The sequence below is a fragment of the Lycium barbarum genome, chromosome 5 (assembly GCF_019175385.1).
Source record: "Lycium barbarum isolate Lr01 chromosome 5, ASM1917538v2, whole genome shotgun sequence".
NCBI lineage: Eukaryota > Viridiplantae > Streptophyta > Magnoliopsida > Solanales > Solanaceae > Lycium > Lycium barbarum.
The window spans coordinates 138,849,200-138,869,491 of record NC_083341.1 but is presented as its reverse complement, the minus strand read 5'-3'; the positions used below and the strand labels follow the sequence as shown (position 1 = coordinate 138,869,491).

Genomic DNA, 20,292 nt, shown 5'->3' with positions numbered 1-20,292 from the left:
ATACGTGCCTTTATAAATGATATTAAATCAGATATTTAAGATAAATATTGATTCTTGACAATATATTAATTAACAATCTTTTATTTGTAACTAATATTGTAAAAATAATTGATATATATTTTTCATGTAATAATATTTTAATTTAATTAATAATAAAAATTAAAATCATATATTTTTTAAGACTATTATGGACGCATGTTTGTAAAAAGGTTAATATTTATAACTATAATGCCCTACATTATTCAAATGCTTGAGAAAAAATATTTTAGCAATTCTAATTTAGAAATGAATGGCATGTAATGTGAAATAACAAGTCAATACTACTAAAACAAATAAATTGGAACAGAAAATATAATGTAAGTTCAAAATTCATTTTTTTTTTTTTACATAATACTCTTGTCAAATTCCAACATAACAGAAAGTAAATTCCAACATAACTTAAGTTAATATAATCAAAAGAAAAGGAAAACATAAGTCTATAGCCTCATTCATCAACAAAATTATACTTTAATGACGTCACTCGTTATATGTCAAGTTTGTTAACGACTCATTTTTTCTAATATTAGAAGGTGTAGTTTTAAAAATTATAATAATGCAGTTACATTAAATGAAGAGAATAATAATAAATACTACAATAAACGAGCAATTACATGAAATCACAAGAAGTAAAGGTTGAAAAATAAGAAGAAAGAAAATGACAGATAAATAATGTAAAAAATATATTTTAAAAGTAAGAAACAAAAAAAGAAATTAGAATAATAGAAATAAAAAATAAATTTAAAAGAAAAGAAGCTAAAGTAAAAATAAAAAGAAAGAAACTAAAAAGTTGTCATGTACCTACATAGTGTAATTACACTCAATTCTCACCTTAATGTGTAAAATAATACCGATAACTTTTCATTATCCTATTTCCTTCCGGTGAAATTCACAATAATGACTTCTCAACCTCCTATAATTTAAAAAATAGCTAGGACATGGAGTTTCAAATTTCACATGTGAAACTCCAAGACATAACTATAAGATTTCACCTGTAAAATTTGAAATTCCATGAGAGTGATTATTCATATAAAGACAGAATTGAAAAGTAATCAGCAAACACAATTTCATCTATTTCTCGCTTGCATAACTTTTTTTTGTTAACTGTCTTGGTATAGTAATGTCAAAAAGAAATTTCAACTTAAGAATAACATAGAAAATCATTTATGATCAAGGAGTAGAAGAGAGAAGAAAAATGGTACTCTCTCGCCCAACCAACCACCTCACATATTTTCCCATGGATACAACTATACATACAATATAAGGTTCAATATATGAATGAAGTGGTTGGACGAAAAATATGACAGAAATCAACTCACTATTAGAGCCTGTTTGGATGGGCTTAAAAAAGCAACTTATAAGCCGGGGTAGCCTATCTTATAAGCCAAAAAAAATATAAAAAAATTGAGGTAGTCTAACTTATTTTTTTTGGCTTGTAAGCTGTTTTCAGCTTATAAGCTGTTTTAGATAAGTTAAACCAAACGGGCCTAATTATTTTTTTGGATTTATTTTAAGCACAAAATGGCTTATAAGCTGGCCAGCCAAATACTCAAAAAAGCTGAAAATAACAACTTATAAGAGTCCATTTGGATTGACTTATAAGTTGCTTATAAGTTGTTTTCAGCTTTTTTGAGTGTTTGGCTGGCCAACTTAAAGTCATTTTGTGCTTAAAATAAGCTCAAAAAAATAATTGGGCTCATTTAACTTAGCTTATCTAAGGCAACTTATAAGCTGAAAACAGCTTATAAGTCAAAAACAAAAGTTAGACTACCCCAACTTATTTTTCTTAGCTTATCAGCTTATAAGCATAAGCCCATCCAAACAGGCTCTAAGTCAATTCAAACAGGCTCTTGGTCTATTAATGTGGAGAATTTTTTGAACAAGAAATCACGTGACTATGTCTTCCTTTTACGGCAACACATTCTTGGCATGCCGCAATGATAACGAAAACCAAAAGCCGCCTAAACCGTGAAAATTAATCAATTTGAATAGAAAAAACAATTATAAAAAATATTATGTGCAAAAATAAATTTGCAAAAGATTACAAAATCGATTGACTCCACTTATTATTAGTTGAAGTCTATGATATTCCTTTAGCCTTTGTCCCAGATAAATGTCTTTTTAACTAAATCAACTCGGTCCAAAAAAGAGTAAATTTCCTAAACGATCCATGTATTGAGAATTGCCTAGCAATATCACTTTTGTTTCTTTTAGGATTACAATATCACCTAATTGTTACTATTTTTCTCAAAATATATTAAACATACAAAACTCTTCTTCTCTCCTAGTTGACATGATATGTAACATAAAATTCAACTTTTTTACTAAGAAATATATTTAACTCATCCAATCCGTTTAACTCAACCCAACCCAACCCAAACCTATTTAACCAATCAACCCATGTCTTATGAATTCGGCTCCTTTCCATTTTTTATTGTCTCCGTTTTCTCAAGTTCTTACTTGGATGGATGACAAATGTCTCATATTAATATCAATGGCTTATATTTAATTAAACCAAGCTCATAACCTTAGTTAGAATAATAATCATTGTCATTTTATTTAGTCCCACTAATCATTTCAAATTTAGTGAAACAGCACGTCAGGCCTTCGTTTTATCACCTTCTTACAATTAAGTTTAAATTTCTCGAATGTTTCATGAAAAAAGGGCATTAGCATAAACACTTAATATTATCTCCCTGAAAGAAAGAGACATATCTGCACTTCACACGAATTTAATTAGCACAACAGTTGATAATAATTGTTGATATGAAATGTATTTATCAATTCTTTTTTAACCTTTTCTAATTGTGCAGACATGCAATCTTTTTGTTGAAGAAAATTTCCAGCTCCATAATTGTGAGATTGCTGCCAAATAAATATATTTGGAAAACATTTACAAAATTAAAGAACATTCACTAAAAAAAATAGGTAATTTGTGGAGGTTGAAAGTTGCAATTCGCGGAGGTGAAGCTTCTTCTAGCAACGAGTGGAGGCTGAAACATTCGCGAATTGCAACTTTCAACCTCCGCAAATTACTCATTTTTTTGTAGTGATTTCTGCTATAATTGTGTGATAGCCAAATCTTTGGGAGCAAACACATGGATATATTATTATTCTAACTAAGGTTAAAAGCTCGGTTTAATTAATTAAATCTAAGCCATTGATATTGATATGGGACATGTTTTATCAATTCAAGTAGGACCTTGGGGAAATTGAGAGGATCCGGATACTATGTCTTATATCCATTTAACCCTTAGAAAACATTAAACAAGTAACTAATATCAAAACTAAAATATCCATTTATCCTCTTTACGACAGTTTTAAAGACAAAATAGAAAGAAAAGAACCTATTCTGCATCACTCAAAATTGATAATTAATGATACATAATTTCATTAAGCAATTTTCTCTATGTGGCACATACAGTTAGATAAAAACTGCCATTAGGAAAAGAATAAATGTTGCAAAGAAAAACTGCTACAAAGAAGATAAATGGTTATTTTAGTTCTAATTTGAACTTCTTTAATTTTGCCTCACGTTATGACAGTCACCCTATTTAATGTGTATATTAGTTTTAATATTAGTTACGCTTGTTTGATGTTTTCTAACTGGATTAAATGGCTATAAAATATGGGTTGGTTTGGGTTGAGATAAATGGATTGGATGAGTTAAATATATTTATTATTAAAAAAAAAATGTGTGACATGACATGCTAACTAGGAGAGAAGGAGGATTTTATCTATTTAATATATTTTGAGAAAAGTAGTGATAGTAGGGTGATATTCTAGTCCTAAAATGAACAAAAATGATATTACCAGGCAATTTTGGAAATTTACTCTCCAAAAAAAGTGTTGCTTTGAAAAACAAAGGTTAAGCATTTACAATTTTTTTCAAATTTACCTTACATGAAATGATCTTAAAAGGGCTGAGGAGAGATAAAAGGCACTCTTTTTGTTCATTTTTACTTGTCTAGTATGCATTTTGCGCTCCTCCTAAGAAAAATATTAATTAAATGTCTATTTTACTAAAATTATTATTATTAATGGTATTTTAAAATTTTAAATTTGACTGTTAGTACTCCAATTGGTTTGAAAAAAAAAACATCCCTTTACTGACAAGTAAAAGGGAAGGGAGGTAGGGACCTAGTAGCTCAGTTGGTTGACTACCTGAATTTTCACCTTGTTGGTGAGGGTTCGAATCCCCATATTGTAATCTCCTCTCCCATTTCTCCTTCCCCTAACCCCTATGTAATAAAAACAATTTTTTTTTTTTTTAAAAAAAAAGGGAAGGGAGGGAGTAATGTGATGAGATATAATAAAGGGTAATTTAGTCAAATAACACTTAACGTTAATGGTAGTATTTTCTTAACGTTAATAGTAGTATTTTCTTGATAAATATGCGAAAACCTTAAACGATACTACTAGTTATTTTGAACGGAACGCATTATAAATTAAAAATACGAAGCTAAAGGCAGTAGACAATTGACATTGGCCGGTCCTCCTATTTCATTGTTGCCACCTTGGAAACAATGTAGTCCATCCCAAAAAAAAAAAAAAAAAAGAGAGAGAGAGAGAGAGAGAATCATGCTAGCAAGACTCGTAATATGCAATTTGAATGTAGTTAGAAACGAGGAATTTTCTTTTTTGGACTGGATCTACTAGTTTCATCATTGACCATTTTAATGAATATTCATTTACACCACTAAAAAAAAAAAAGGCAAAAATTGACGGACTGCGTCGATTTTTCGGTTAAAACCAAAATAAAATCGAAAAACGACGTAACGTAAACCGACGGACTCCGTCGTTATTTTTTTTTTTTGAAAATAAAAATAATGAAATGTAGCAACTTGAAATCGAACTCAGGTATGTTGCGTGGAATTAAAGGGCTCTACCACTAGACCACTCATATTCTTTGATCAAGTACTTACATTGATTTAATTTATATTGTTTTTCGCTCTAAAACAAAAAATAAAATAAAAAATTTGTTGGTTTATTTTAGAAAACAATATAAAAAATAATTATATTTTTTGCTCATTTTTTAGCGAAAAATAACCGACGCAGTCCGTCGGTTTTCTTAAAAAAAAAGATTTAAAAAAATTGTCGAATCAGTCAGTTTTTTCCTTCGTTTTTTCAGTCGATTTTTTTACCGGTGATTTTTATCAGTTTTTTACAGTAGTTCTAATTCAGGAGTTTCATGGATCGGATGCATTTGTTGATTAATCTACTCACCATCCAATTGTTGAGGAACAATCAATCTGTATCCTTTTCATCTTTCAATTCAACACACTCATCACTCACTTATTATCTATTTATGGAATACTTTGTGACATCATTTGTCTATTCACTATCCACTAATTTACAACCACCGTGTATCTAAAAGATAAACTAAAAGTTGAAGAGAGGCTTATTGCGTGAAATAATTATTAATTTTATTTTCGTACGTAGGGTAAGCTATATACCATATTTCGCATTAGACGTCCGTTTACAAAGTTGACTATAAATTCTAGATAATTAATACTATAGCATATTTTTTCAATCAGTCACCAATTTGTAGGTAGATGTTTCTATTTTACAGCCAATTTTCGCGACTTATTTTCTTCCCTCTTAACGCTTAGTTGACTTTCATGATGTCTAAGAAATGGCAATATTCTTTTTTGTTCTTTCATTTTTTACTTCTAGTATTATATGTACAAATATGCTATAATGTGAAATTGCGTTTGAACGTTTGTTGACATTACTTTTCAATTATTTCTTCTTTCCTTTGGCGGCATATAATAGACCCTTGTGGTCCGGCCCTTTCCAGGACCCCGCGTATAGTGGGAATTTAGTGCACCATGCTGCCCCTTTTTTTGGTCCTTTCTCCTTTTGGTATCCGAGTGTCTAATTTTGTGTTACGATCAAGCACTGATGATCCGAATTTTTTTATTGGTTATCCTTTTTGGAAACAACTATTTAGTATATGCCTTTTTTTAAAAATGTTTCTTGCAATTTATGAACTTTTAAAATCACGGTCTAAAGATTCTTTTTGAACAAATTGAATATGTATATCTTATGAGAAAACGTTAGACCACAGCCTAAAATTTTATATATTTTTTATTTCAATTAAAGACTCCTTGTGGTGGAGGGGAGTTTGGATAGGACCTCTAACCTTGTGTTAAAAACAAAAAATTACACAAAAAAGTAGAAGATATTATGCCTAAACGAGATATTATGCCTAAACTCTTCATCCCAGCTGAGGAATGAACAATCTCATTCAGTACACATATGAGCAAACATTAGATGTGAGTCTAACAATATAATGTCCAAAAGTATCATTTTTCAAAGGGTATATTTGTACAATTTTAAAAATAGAGACAAAATTAAACGGTAGCCTAAAAAGGAAAATGTGTGTAAATCCACCTTAATTATCGTGTTAAGCCCAAACATCAATAATTTTTAAAGCAAAAGTCCACCATGGTGGATTATAGGGTACTTTAGGCATTGAGTTAGAGATTATATCAGAAGTTCCACAGTTTGAGTTTTGAGAGAAATTTACTAATAAAAAAATACTAGACAGTTGAAGAGAAAATAGTTTCGTATAAAGATTCCTATGAATATCTTTGCAAAGCTCGTCACATCTTATCTTGGAAACTTTAATTCCCCTTTGGAAAAATTGTCCAAACTTTCTTTAGATTGATATCTTTTCTTTTAATGACGAAAAGCGTCAATATATAATTGGCATATTACTAGTGGCGTCATGGCATTTAACTTTTCATATGTTAAGAATTCCAGAAAATGACGTTTGCTTGGCCACACATCACCCACAAGATTAAAAGTATTCTAGATTAAGATCGACAAAGATATAAAGAATTTGATGGCAAACTTTTCCACTTTTAATTACTATAATAATATGTCACGTTACATCTCCTTCTTATAGCCTAGCTTAATAAGTAAGGAAAATCTACTTATCATATCTACCTCTAAGATTTAATTATAAATAATAACTATCTTATTTAATATTTAATTTTTACAGTTATATTATTCTAAAATTACATTTCATAGCTACCCAACTATATTTCAATTATTGTGTTTCCTTATCTCCTAAATAAACGGTCTATTAGCTATTCTATCCCTAAATACACGGTCCATGAGATCTCACCCCTCTCTTTATCTCTCTCACCCTTCTCTTTCTCTCTCTCCGTTACCTATCTCACTCCCAGATCTGTTTTAACAGTGGGAGTATTATAAACAACTTATTTGGCATTTGAAATGCAAAAATTAAAGTTCAGCTCCTTTTGAAGGGCAATCCGTGCAATTTCTTCATTGTTGTTACATATCGTTCAAAGGGTTTTTATTTTTTTTCTTTTCTCTTTTTAATGCTTCCGCCTGAGCATTGAATGCTGCCGGTGGAGTTGGTGGAAGTGGTGCTGGTGCCTGGTGAGTATAATCGGTGGCTTGAAAGTTGGGCTGTTCAAAATCGAACCGTAACCAATAACCCAACCGCAAAATTCGCTTATCGGCTTATCGGTATTGGGTTATTGGATTAACGGTTGGTGAACGAATTAAAATTTTATAATTAACAGTTTATCGGTGCGAAGATGGACTACTCAAATTTCTTATCGGATAAACCGTTAAACCGTTAAAAATTATTATATTTATATTTTTATCCCTTAGGCATATGTGAAATCACAAACTGCAAAAGTACTTTTGTTATATTCTAATAGGTTTGACTCTTTGTCGGCCAAACATGATTATATAAGGAAATATACACTATTTCTATCATTAATGCCTTCAGTTACCACTTGCCTATTTCATATTTGAAACAACAACAGTAGAATTGATAGTGTAAACTCTACCCTAAGAAGACTGTCATACGGTCACTGTATGATATGTAACGAACATATGGGGATGTTGTAAAGGGTGTGGAAGCTGTAATTTCCATTTCATCGGTGAAAGTTGGACTACATGCCATGATTTTAATTTTTATTGTATCGTAGATTTAAGCGATGCGCCGCCCGATTATTGCTAACCCGATACCGAACCAACCGATATCTTATCGGTTGGCTAGCGGATTAGTACATTTAAAAGCCGATAACCGATAAGCCGAACCGTTAAGTGTAATAATCCGCCCGATCCGCCCAATAAGCAGCCCTACTTGAAAGAGGCGATGATGATTTTGAAAAATATTGCTAATTCCCTTCTCTCACTGATAACGACGCTATTATATCGCCCCTTCGGTATGAATCCAACGCATACTCTACCTCCGATGAGAGTTGTGGAGCTTCATGCCCACCAAGTGTTTGATAAAATGTTTCAGTATGTTTCAGTATATTTTCGCTGTATTTCAATGTATTTCTAATTTATGAGATAGTTTCTGATATATTTCATAGTATATACGCCTACTACAATTTTATATTTCTTAAACAATCAACCATATTTCATTGTATTCTAGTGTATATTTTTCTGTATTTGGAAGTATTTCTAAAAGTTTGGAATGGAGTAATTTGGAGAGAGAAACGTGGTTGTCGTGATTGTTGTTGGTGGTGGAGGAAGTGGCAACAAGGAAAGCAATGGAGGATCTCCAGCCAATGGCCGAAGCTCAGCCATAACAATTCATCTGTTAAATCTCCATGGATGGGCCAAAAGAAGAGGAAAATTCTTCTTATGTTTGCTAATCATGTGGTGTTGTTTATCATATGAGTGATGAAGAATAGTATTGATTATAGCAATATGATATTGTAGCATCAACCAGGAGCAAGAGAATAGGTTGTTGGTGTAGAAACACCATTGATGAGAGTTCTGGAGCTTCATGCCCACCAAGTGTTTGATAAAATGTTTCAGTATATTTCAGTGTATTAACAAAAAGTATATTTATTTTTTAGTATATTTCAGTGTATATTTTTGCCATTGATTATGTGTATTTCACTGTGTTCTATCTAATTTCAGTATATTTTTAGTGTATTATTTTTGCCATTGATATGTGCATTTCAATATATTTCAGCGTATTTCTATTTGGAATGGAGTAATAGGGGGAGAGAAAGACGTGAGCTGTTATGGGAACATCAGTCGTTATGCGCGAAATATGGTTGATTTAATTTGACTTACCATTTAAAAAGAAAAAGAAGATTTTTTTCCAAAAATATAGCCTATTTTTACTCAACCCGATTTTGTATGTCCGTGTATTTCCCTGTGTTTCAAAAAAAATAGAATGAAATCGAAATTACCTTGTTGATAATCGAATTTTGCAACTGTTTTTCAATACGACAATACAAAATCACTCGTTCGTGAATTACAGAGTGTATTAGCTCGAATCAGATTGTTGAAAAAATTTCAAAGATGAAAGAAAATTTTACTATATGGAGTGATTTTGATTGACAAATGTTAGCTGTAATGGAACCTCATGAGGTTTGCGTGAATCATGGAACCATTAATACAAATTACCATATAATTTAAAAAAGATTTTTATTGCCATAAATATAACCGTTTTTTACTCAACAGTCGCGCTGTATTTCGCTGTATTTCACTGTATTTCAAAAATGCGAGATTCAACTGAAATACAGCCAAAAGCAGCTACGAATTGTAAATCTTCAACTTGTAGCTATAACGTGTTAGAAACTATTAAAAGGTAGTTATTTGTGTAAGTTTTACTTATATATTATATTGGGCTTTTACAATATAGAAATAATGAATAATACCAATTGTAGGATTTAAGTTTTATACATTAACCAGTGAATTTATCCGCGCTTCGCACAATTATAAAAAAATATCAATAATTTTAGAAATAATAATTTAATAAATTGACTTGAGATATAATAGATAAATTTTAACATGAATTATGAGTTTTTATTAACTATATTTTTTGTTACCAGATTTTCATCTAAAAATAAAACTTTACAAATCAAATAAATGAAACAGAAATAAAAACTAACAAAACTAAAAACAATAAAGAAAATAAAACAAGTAATTTATTATTGGTTATATTCACTCATATCTTCAAATTTTACAAACTTTCGGCAAGTGAAGAACATATCCACATACAACAAACTTACAATTTCTTTTTGGCTTCAATTTCAAATATTTATTGATAAATAAACTTCAACTCAAGTGCTCATTTTTAACTATATGTATAATATCAACTTCCCGCGATTTTAATTTAAAAAAAGAAAGATATATGTATAATCTTTTGAATTTCGATGTAAAAACGGCTTTAAACTTCAACTAAACGCCACAATGAATCATTCTCGATGAAGAGATTTTTCTTAACTGGACAACTATCTTAAGGCTCGTTTTCCTATAAAAATTACAAGCAAACATGAGTCAAATAAAAAGTTAGAATAACTATATATATATTGCATAGCGGAATAAAAGGCATGCTAAAAACATATACTTTATCTAACTTGTGTTTCAGATGAACAACCAGAATTTGGAAAAGTTTCATCAGCCATTCCTATTCATCATTTCAAATAGTACTCCATCTGTCTCAATTTATGTGTCATAGTTCAATTTTTTTAGAGTCAAATCTTTTCATTTTAACTATGAATTTGGATATAGAATCTTATTTGGAAAATACGTAAAAATATCATAAATCAAAATAATTAACAATTTAAAATATTTAAAAGGCATATAAAATTACAGTCAAAGATAAACTCGTTTCATTCTGCAAATCCGAATATTGCCACATAAATTAGGATGGAGAGAGTGCTTTCATCAAACAACACCTTCACCTAAAATTGCAAAATACTATTATATATGAAAAGTCAAATAGTTAGATAGCAGAAATTGAGGAAGATAGGGGATTTAAGATAAAGAACTTAAAATAAAACATGTCAAGAAGAAAAAAGAAGTCTGAATTGAAAAAACAAAAAGAACAGATACTATCAGGTAACTACTTACCCTCGCGCAGTTAATGCATAAATGATGAAAAACAGAAAATGCTAAATTCAGCAAATGCTATACAAGGATGTAACCTGTAGGAGACTAATACATTTTGGTCTTCTATTTATAGCAGCAATGCCTGAAATATATACAGACCAACATAAAAGATGAGAAATAAACACCCATTTACACGTTATTAAAGCACCCATAATTTGGAATATATATAGACTTACAGAGAAGGGAAAGTAAATTAACCACCCACGTATAGGTTATTTAAAGCTCTAATTAACAGGTTAGTAAAGAGCACTATTAAAGTCTAACTTAAATGAAATATTTCAGTATTATGTACTATGTACTTTACTAACTTGTAAACGGGAATTACAATGGACATTACAAACTGAAGGATGAATTGCTAAGAGCAAACACAGAAGGGAAAGAACACAAATAGAGAAAAGAGACGAGGGTATACAAACACTTCATAACAATTTGCATAAAACGCTTCTCTCTAACCCCTTGTCCTTTTTAACCAAGTGCTTACTAGACCTGGATTTCAAATAAAACTCTCCAACATTTAAGTTTGTTTACCCCGGTTTTGGATAATCAATTAAAATTGTAAGTGAGGTATAGGATATGTGGCTATATCTTGTACTTATTTTGATAGAGAGAAGAAATATACGAATATGCTATAAAGGAGCAATTGATGATCAATGGTTTGCTATGTACTCGTGTATCTATTAATACATAAACGGTATTTGATTTAGGAAACGTAAGAAATAAGCACAATAAATATGGAACGAAGATGTATGAGAGAGAGATTTTGTATATATTTTGCTATTACAAGAATTCTTGATAAGAAGGAGCCAACCCCCTAATAGGAGGACAATGCCCCCTATTTATAGTGTTGCCCCATGGGCTTCATACAATATAAAAAATAATAGAATAAAGAAAAAGTTCTGAGTTGGATTAGGTAGACCGTACGGTCTGACACCCGTACGATTTGCAGTTGAACACTGCAGGACGTCATCGACGCGTGGCACCGGCGCAACGGATCTCCGGAACCACCGGCCACGACCAAACGGACATACAGCCTCGAACAACCGGTCATAGAAGAACCGGATCAAATGACGCCCTTCCTTTACTCCGGTCCAAGCGTTTCCCCGGTTCAGAATGGGAGCCTTCATGCACGTTCTTGCCCCTTTCTTCCCTCGGCCTTCGGTCCCACCGGTTTAACATATACCCGGTTTTTACCGTATACAGATAGTCCCCACACTTCCTGGATCGTAGACTTGTCGGAGTGATGGGGAGTGGATGAATCACTAAACCGATGACTCCCTTTGTCCGTCGTTATCTTTTCGTTTTTGGCGGGAACAGTTGCGCCACGTTCTTCTGCCATCGGCCACGTGTCTCGTCCCCGATGGTCTGCTCTGACAACTGCCGCACGCACGTCGTTTCAAGTCATTCCTCATTAATTATGGGGCACGTGGCGCTCCCCGGTTGGCTGGGGAATCGTAACCGTCACAGCCCTTACCTATATAAGGCCCTTTTACCTCTACATTCTAACACTTTTACGACCCATTCCTTCTTCATTTTCACTCTTTGCTGCATTTCTTCATCTTCATCACAGCTATTCATCCTATATTCCAAATTCGTTGTTGATTCATCGTTTACTCTACGCGAAAGGAAGCAACTTTGCCCCTCTCTTACACTATTCTGTTATTGTTTATTGCTGCTTCTCATCTTCTGATACTTCCTATATCGTGTGTTCCCTTATTCCCTTTTTAACTCCCTTTCTGAATACACTCAACTTCTTCTTTCCATACTTTCAAAATGTCTGAGACCTCGGTTTCATCCTAAGGAACCGAGCCTGCATCTCCTGCTAAAGCAAAGAGCTCCTTCGAACCTACAGCCTCGGACATTATACTGGCCAAACCCAACTTCAACAAAGATCTCGAGGTTGAAAAACCTTCTTCGGTGTCCCGATAGGGGGTACGACGTGAGGCGATACCCCTCATCCATTACTGAGGAGAAGCTCGACATAGTCCGGGCTGACTGCGGGTGGGACACCCGTCCGGTTCAGGTTTTTTCCCCCGGGCTGAGTGAGTCAGTCACTGACCACCGGGAAGGTTTTTTGTATGTGTATACTTATCCCTTCACTCTCAAGATTGATCCTCCGGTAGATCCGGTCATCCTGGACATGTGCCGGACCTACGACGTGACCTTGGCACAAATTGGTCCGATCGTTTGGAGGGTCGTGGCAGGCCTCCGGTTGTTGGCCAATAATGCCGGGAAGGAGCTCACGCTGGCCCACCTGATACGCTTATACTCCCCGAGGCTGTTCTGGGGTGGCGTAATAAAACCCGCCAAGCGTAGCCGATATCCATTTTTCTTGAAAATGGACGAAGACAGAGACAGGGGCTGGCTGGAGCGATATGTCCGGGTGAGGACCGAGGACATCATTCCGGCCGATCACATGCCCTTTCCGGATAAGTGGAACAACAAGCGTAAGTCTGAATCCTTAAGTAATTGCTCTTGCATGTTTCGTCGAATTTTGATCCCACTTTCTCACCGTTTTTCTTATTTATATCAGCTAATGGATATATTCCTCCGGTCGTCCGGAACCTGAGCGAATGGGTCACTACGCTCCTTAGCCAACATATCCACGACGACCGGACGTGGGGCCACTTGTCACGCGGCCGATGGGTCATCCAGAACCACGGTAATACTGTGCCCTTACCCGTGTTCACTGCATCTTCTACTATCCGTATTCACTATGTCTTTGATCTTCAGGTTTGCCCAAGGGCTCGGTGGATACCAAACCGGAGACGGCAGCCGAACCCACAACGTCGGTACCCGAGTTTGACTCAGCGGGTGCATCTCGTACCCTTGCTGATGCTGCTGCCGCCAAGAGGAAAAGGCCCTCGGATAAAGGGCAAAAGTCGAAGAAGAGGGCGAGGAGCATCACTCGGACCTTACGGGATGAAACAGAGCCCGACATTATTGTTCGGAGAGTCGGTGCCGATGCTCCCGTGGCTCCGATCGCGGAGGAGGCTGTCGCCGTTCCACCCCTTCCTTCTGCTGGCGAAGGACTTTTGGTGCCGGTTTCACACACAGGTGCGGAAGAAATTCTTTCCCCGCCTCCTCTAAGGTCGATTGATTTCGTCGACATTTCAGGTGAAACTTCTTCCGAGGAAGCTCCCCTGCAAAGGACAAGAAGGCTCGGGGAGGCGGCCGCTGCTGAAGTCGGTCAAAGGACTTAGCCGGTCCCAGAGATTGAAGTCCCCATTGATGTTCATCTGACGCCCGAGCATGAGCCTGCGGCAACTACGGAGCCCCCGAGCTTTGCTGAAGATACTGAGGCTGCCCCAAGTTCCTCTACTCCGGCTCCGAGGCCTGACGAGTTTGAGGACATGTTCTCGGGCACTCCTCCCGCTACCGGCGAAGCTGCGGGATTCGGGCATCTCCCTATCCCTCGGGCGACGAGGTCGGCCAGCCGGACCTCCGAATCTGGGGCTCGGGACAGCTTGGTGCGTATCTTTTCGGCCCCAAGCGTGGAACCGAGGAGAACAAAATCGGTCATGGTCACTGTCCCCCAGGACTGCAGCTTTCTTTCTAGCCCGGTGGGTGTGGCGAGCTATCTGAGGCCTCTTGTCTCGGATTCGGACAAGCGGAAGATGACCGGGGTCTCTTGGCAGTGCCTTATTAACGAGGGTATGTATGCGGGCAACCGGGTAAGATTTTTAGCCATCCTTGCATAACTTTACTGAGAATTTTAGCCTTGTTTTGTTCGAGTCTTTAACTTGCTTCACTTGCAGAGTGTGGTGCTCGTCAACGAAGCCTTCATCCGTGCCCAGCAAGAGATGGACGATCTTAAGGGCCAACTAGATGCCCAGGGCCGGGAAACGGAGAAATATCTGCACCTTCTTCAGGAGAAAGAGGAGGATTTGAACCGAGCAGTCGCCCTTTCCAATCTCCGACCCGAGCTTGACCGATAAGGCCGAAAATCATCAGTTAAGGAGTGAGCTTGCTGCGATGGCCGAATACAATCGGAGTCTCGAAGCTGATAAAATCGGCCTTAACCGAGACAACGCTCAAATTTCCTCGAGGCTTGGTGAGCTCGAAACCACCTTCTCCCAACTCCGGTAGGAGCTGGACCTGGTGAAGTCGGATGTTGCGAGCTTGGCCGAGAGGAATCGGCTGCTCGAATCTGAGAGTGCCCGATATCATGAGTGTGTAAGGGTGTTCGAGGAGAAGGCGGAGATGAGGGCCCGGATGAGTGATGATCTGAAAAATGAGCTTAAGGAGACGGTTGATGCAAATGACACTCTCCAGGCCGAGCTTCAATCGGCCATCCAAATGCAGAATGTTCTTGGAGAGGCTCGGGATGCTTTAGCGGCGAAGTTAGCCCAGGCCGAGGCTGATTTGGACGAAGCTTTGAAGAGCGTCGAGGCCGCTGAGACTCATGCTACCATTGCCGCTGAATATGAAAAATGGAAGTCTCGGAGGATCACCCTTGAGCAAGCCGAGCATGGTTTTACGTATCTGCCGACCCTTATTCTCGAGGCTAAAAGAATCGAGGAAGAGGCAAAGGGTGCCCTCGGGACCGACTCTGATGACTTCGAGCGGACAGTGTCCGAGGACTTCGGCTCCAGCCATTCCGGATAGATTTGGGCCTGTACTTAGCATTTCGTTATATATGTTTTTTTGCCTTTGTAGGAGTTTTCAATGTAAAAACCCTTTGCTATAAATGGAACATGTATTTTCCTTGACTCTTCACTTTGCTTGAATGTTTTGTTATGGTTTCCGCCCGAATTGTCGATTTCGTTTTTAAGGAGTCATTATTTCAGACTATGCCTATATATCGGCATTTTGCCTCATCCAGTACATTATGTCCGAGAATTCTATTGAGTTTTTGCCCATGCGACTTATCTTATGCTTAGTGAATAAGGACGTCTCTGAATCACAACGGGCATTTTTAGGGCCGGAATTATTCGGCTATTTTTATCTTTTAGGGCCGGTATTCTTCGGACACCTGAATCTCAGCCTTAGCTGGATTTTGATGTCGAAGTCCCCGTCTGTGTGTTACATCCCGTATTTTTGAACGTCGGATTAATTGTAAGTTGAGGTGGGGCCCACACGTCAAGATTTTTTTTGGGACATGTGACAAATTATATGAATCACATATGTGAAGTTAAGCACAACTCAAGAAGGACCCTTGGGCCAAATCAAAGTGGAAGTCCTCCAAACGAATATTTTTAAGAAAACGTTTTCGGGTGACCTGACTCTGGGGGGCAAAAACAGTATTATAAGTTTGGAATTTGGAAAAATACCAAGAAATAGAAGTTGTAGATAATTGAATTATCTTTCCAACCATAGGTCGTGGGTTCCCAGGTGACGTCGGGACAATGAGATATGGACGTTTTAATGCAGAAAGGTTGGTGGGCTAGGCCCAATCCGAGCCCAACCGGGTTAGGCCCATTACCCAAGTTTTTATAAGTGAAAATTTCGGCCTTCCTCCTCATTTTAAGACCTGTAACAACCAGAAAATTCTGGAAAGAGAGAGAGAGGAGCTTTGGAGAGAAGAAAAACTAATTTTGACCAAAATCCGAGCCCCGAATCCCGAAGCCCATGAAGGGAAAAGTGTTGTACGCTGCGTTGTCTTCAATTTGAGCTAAAAATCAACCAAGGAGGAGGGTGATAACGTGGTGGCTGAATTCTTAAGGTATGAATAAGGTTCCTTTTCATTGCTAACAAGTTTATTTAAAGTTTTAACGGATTAGAACGGGAAAATAGCGATATAAATTCGTCCGTTGGCATTGTGAATTATGGAATGAGATTTGAAGAGAATTTTGGATGAAAATAAATGTAGTTCACTTGTATAATGTGGAGGAAAAATGGTTTAAGATGGCATGAAAAATTGTTGGAAAATGATTATAGGAACTTATGTGATTTTAATGTAATTTTATGTAAATATGGAAATGAAGTTTTAAATGTGAATGGCTATGTTGGTTGGTGGATTTGGAGGGATGTAAGTCCATATTAGCATGAAAGGTTGGTTGTTAAGTTGTTATGGGAAGTTTTGTGATTTTATGGTAGATTTATGTAATTATGAAAATGGAATTGTTAAGGTGTAAATTACGATTATGGTTGATGAAATTGGAAGATGGAAATATGTTATGAATATGTAGGTTGAAGATTTGAAGTTTTGGGTGAATTATGTTTTGGTGGAAAGTTTGTATATTTTGTATATCTTGTGAATATTTCGTAGAAATGATATGAAATATTTCCAAATTATATTGTGATGATCTAGATGATGAATGTGAAACCATTGAGGTTAGTTTGGAAATTGAAGTTGAAATGAAGGTTATGACATTATGTTGGGAAGATAGCTAGTTAAGTTATATTGTGTTTACAGTGATTGTTGTTGTTGTTTATGTTGTTGTTGGGTTGTTGTTGATTGTTTTGGCCGAGTTAAATTCTCGGGGATGCTATATGTATAGGGGAGATGCTGCCCAAATTTCTGTAGGCAATTATGAATAAAGATTGAATACTTAAAGATTGGAAATTGAGAATTGGTAAATGTGACCAATTGCAGATTTTGGGCGAAACGGGAATTGAATTTGGAAAGGCGTAAAGAGCATACAAGGTATGTAAAGCTATCCCGATTATTCTTTTGGCATGTCCTAGGTGTACTAGGATCGGATTCGAGCCTCGGAAAGTATTCTGCTCATCGGAATCCGCATTTGAAAATACCCCTTTTTCATTCAATGGAATTGAACCCTATAAGTATGCTTTATTGAAAGAATTGTGCAAACTTCCGCAAATTGTTTAGAAAATTATGGAATGTCCCCAGAATCTCCGTAGGTGACTTTATAAGCTTAAAATACGTAATTTGAGCCCACCGCTTCGTTTGTCCCGAGGTGGGCCCACTATTTCCGATTTTACCCTTTTAGTGGTTATGACTTGTCTTCGAGCGTTTTTTTTTTAAAGAAATGTTTTTAACTACGCTTGTAATTACTAAATAAAACTTGTTTTAAATATTCCATTAAGTCTTGTAAAACTGTTTCGGAACTTGGAAACGAACTTAGAAAGATTATGCTTCTGTAATCCATTATGACATCCGAAATACACTCACTATGATTCTGTCCGATTTCATTATTTCGATTTGTCATCCGATAGGTCTTATTGAGTCTCTGGAAATATATGACATTCGTTTGAATTATTTTGATAAGCCCATAATGTATTTTGAAACATGAAAATGATTACAAAAAGCTTATTTTGACATATGCTATTGGGATATCCGAAATGCATACACTATGATTACTGCTCCGCTTCTGTCATATGGTTTGTCATCTGAATTATGCTACTGAGTCTCCGTAAATGTGCTATATTTTATTTTGCATTAGTTTCTCACTACTCCATTCGTGGATGCCCCAATGTTTCCCACACTGAGCCCGGGCCAGGATATGTTGTCAAGCGTATTCCTCTGCATTGTTCGCCGTGCCTCGATGTGAGGGGGCAGGTATACATGTACATGGGTTGTGGAGTATGCTGTGCCATGTACACACTCTGATATGATATGATATGATCTGATATGGCCATCTGATATGATATGTTATGTTACGGGGTTATCCCCTATTCTGCTCCTTATGTGTGGTGGCACCAGCGTCGGGGGGTGGCCACGTTCTGTTTGCCGAGTCCCTTGGAAGGGGTCGGATATGATATGGTATATGTTTCTGTACACACTCCTCATGTTTCGAAAATATGCATTTGATACTTCGGATGTTACACTCACTTCTCTGTAAGCTCTGTTTCGGTTATGATCTTGTTCCATAATGGGACCAGGTACGACATATGTTTCCAGCGAATATTATTTATGCTATATGATCAGCATTTTGCTAATCTGGATATTCAGTTCATTTTCTGTATCTTCTGCTTCGATTATGACTTTGTTTACTACGTTCCGTGCTTTACATACTCAGTACATATTTCGTACTGACCCCCTTCCTTCGGGGGCTGCGTTTTCATGCCGCGCAGGTACAAACGACAGGTTTGCTGATCCGCCCGCTTAGGACTTTATTCTGCTATTTTGGAGCGCTCCTTTATCCGGAGCCCATATTTTGGTACAGTCTTCTGCTATCGTATATATGTACATTATTCAGGGGTACGACGGGGCCCTGTCCCGTCTTATGATTCTGTTATGTTCTGTAGAGGTCTGTAGACATACTTGTGTGGGTTCTGTATATGTTTTGGATGATATGATCTGTGACAGCCTTATCGGCTTCCATGTACTATGTCGGTTCATTTATGATAATTACTAACGCCAATTGATTTTTTTTCATTTAAAAATATTCTGCTGATATGCTAGTTTGGGTTATTGGGTACGTTTGGGTGTCCAGCACGGACACTAGTCGCGGCCTACGGAGTTGGGTCGTGACAAAAGTGGTATCAGAGCAGTTCGTCCTCGGAATATCTACAGACCGTGTCTAGTAGAGTCTTGTTTATCGGTGTGTTGTGCACCACATCTATAAACAGGAGGCTACAGGGCATTTAGGGTGTTACCTTTCTTTGAATCTTAGATCGTGCGATAGAGCCAGCTGTAGGAAATGAATTCCTTTTTTTATTAACCCTTGATTTCAGCTGGAGGACGGTATCGACGTAAGACAGCGACTGATGATATTGGAAGCTGCACAGTACACAGGTAAGTAATGGTATGAAAGACGTATGCTGGGTAAGGTATTTGAAGTACGATTGAAACACAAGCTGAAGATTAAAAAGAAAAATAAACAGGAAAGTGTAGCAGGTGCCATTTGAGTTGGGCATGTGAGGTAAGCCTCGGCATCTTTGTACTCTTATTTGAAATTGTTAGCCTCGTGTAGCTATGATGCGATATGATATGATATGTATATACGTATATGTGTTGGCCCTGTGAGGCATGGTTGGTATTTCCTGTGTACAGGTTTTGGGATAGTAAGAAATACAGAGGAACCTCTGCCCAAACTTTTCTAGGAATATGAAGAGGAAAATGAGACATAAATTCTTAACATGTCTTGAAGGTCGATACCGATAGGGTAAATCTATTATGTTGGATTAAAAGTTTAAGAGATACCCTCCATGTCATTTGTAAGAAGCATTATCCTTGTTTGGAAAATTTTATCTCGAGAAAGCATATACGAGTAGCAAGTTCGCAATTTATTTAAATGAACCAGAAATATGTTCCAACCCCATTTTGCTTTAGCACAGCCCATGTGAAGGGCAAAAATATGTGGAAGGGCAAAAATGTCCAACGATCAAGTTTCCTCTAATTGAAAGAATACAAAGTGTATGACAAGCAGTCGGGAATTGAGTGGTTCGCTCACGACTCAAATATATAATATATATATATATACATGGAGGTAAATATTGAAG

General features: G+C 36.4%; 1 long non-coding RNA gene across 2 annotated transcripts; it reads left to right on the top strand.

The window, feature by feature from the left end:
- The first annotated feature begins 16,339 nt into the window (after nt 1-16,339).
- On the top strand, nt 16,340-19,211 carry LOC132641859 (uncharacterized). Of its 2 annotated transcripts, XR_009583006.1 has the most exons (3): nt 16,349-16,606; nt 17,480-17,530; nt 18,922-19,211. It is a non-coding gene; the product is annotated as an uncharacterized LOC132641859 (long non-coding RNA). The 2 variants fall into 2 exon arrangements; XR_009583005.1 differs by having other exon boundaries at nt 16,340-16,606; nt 17,480-19,211.
- Nucleotides 19,212-20,292: the final 1,081 nt, after the last annotated feature.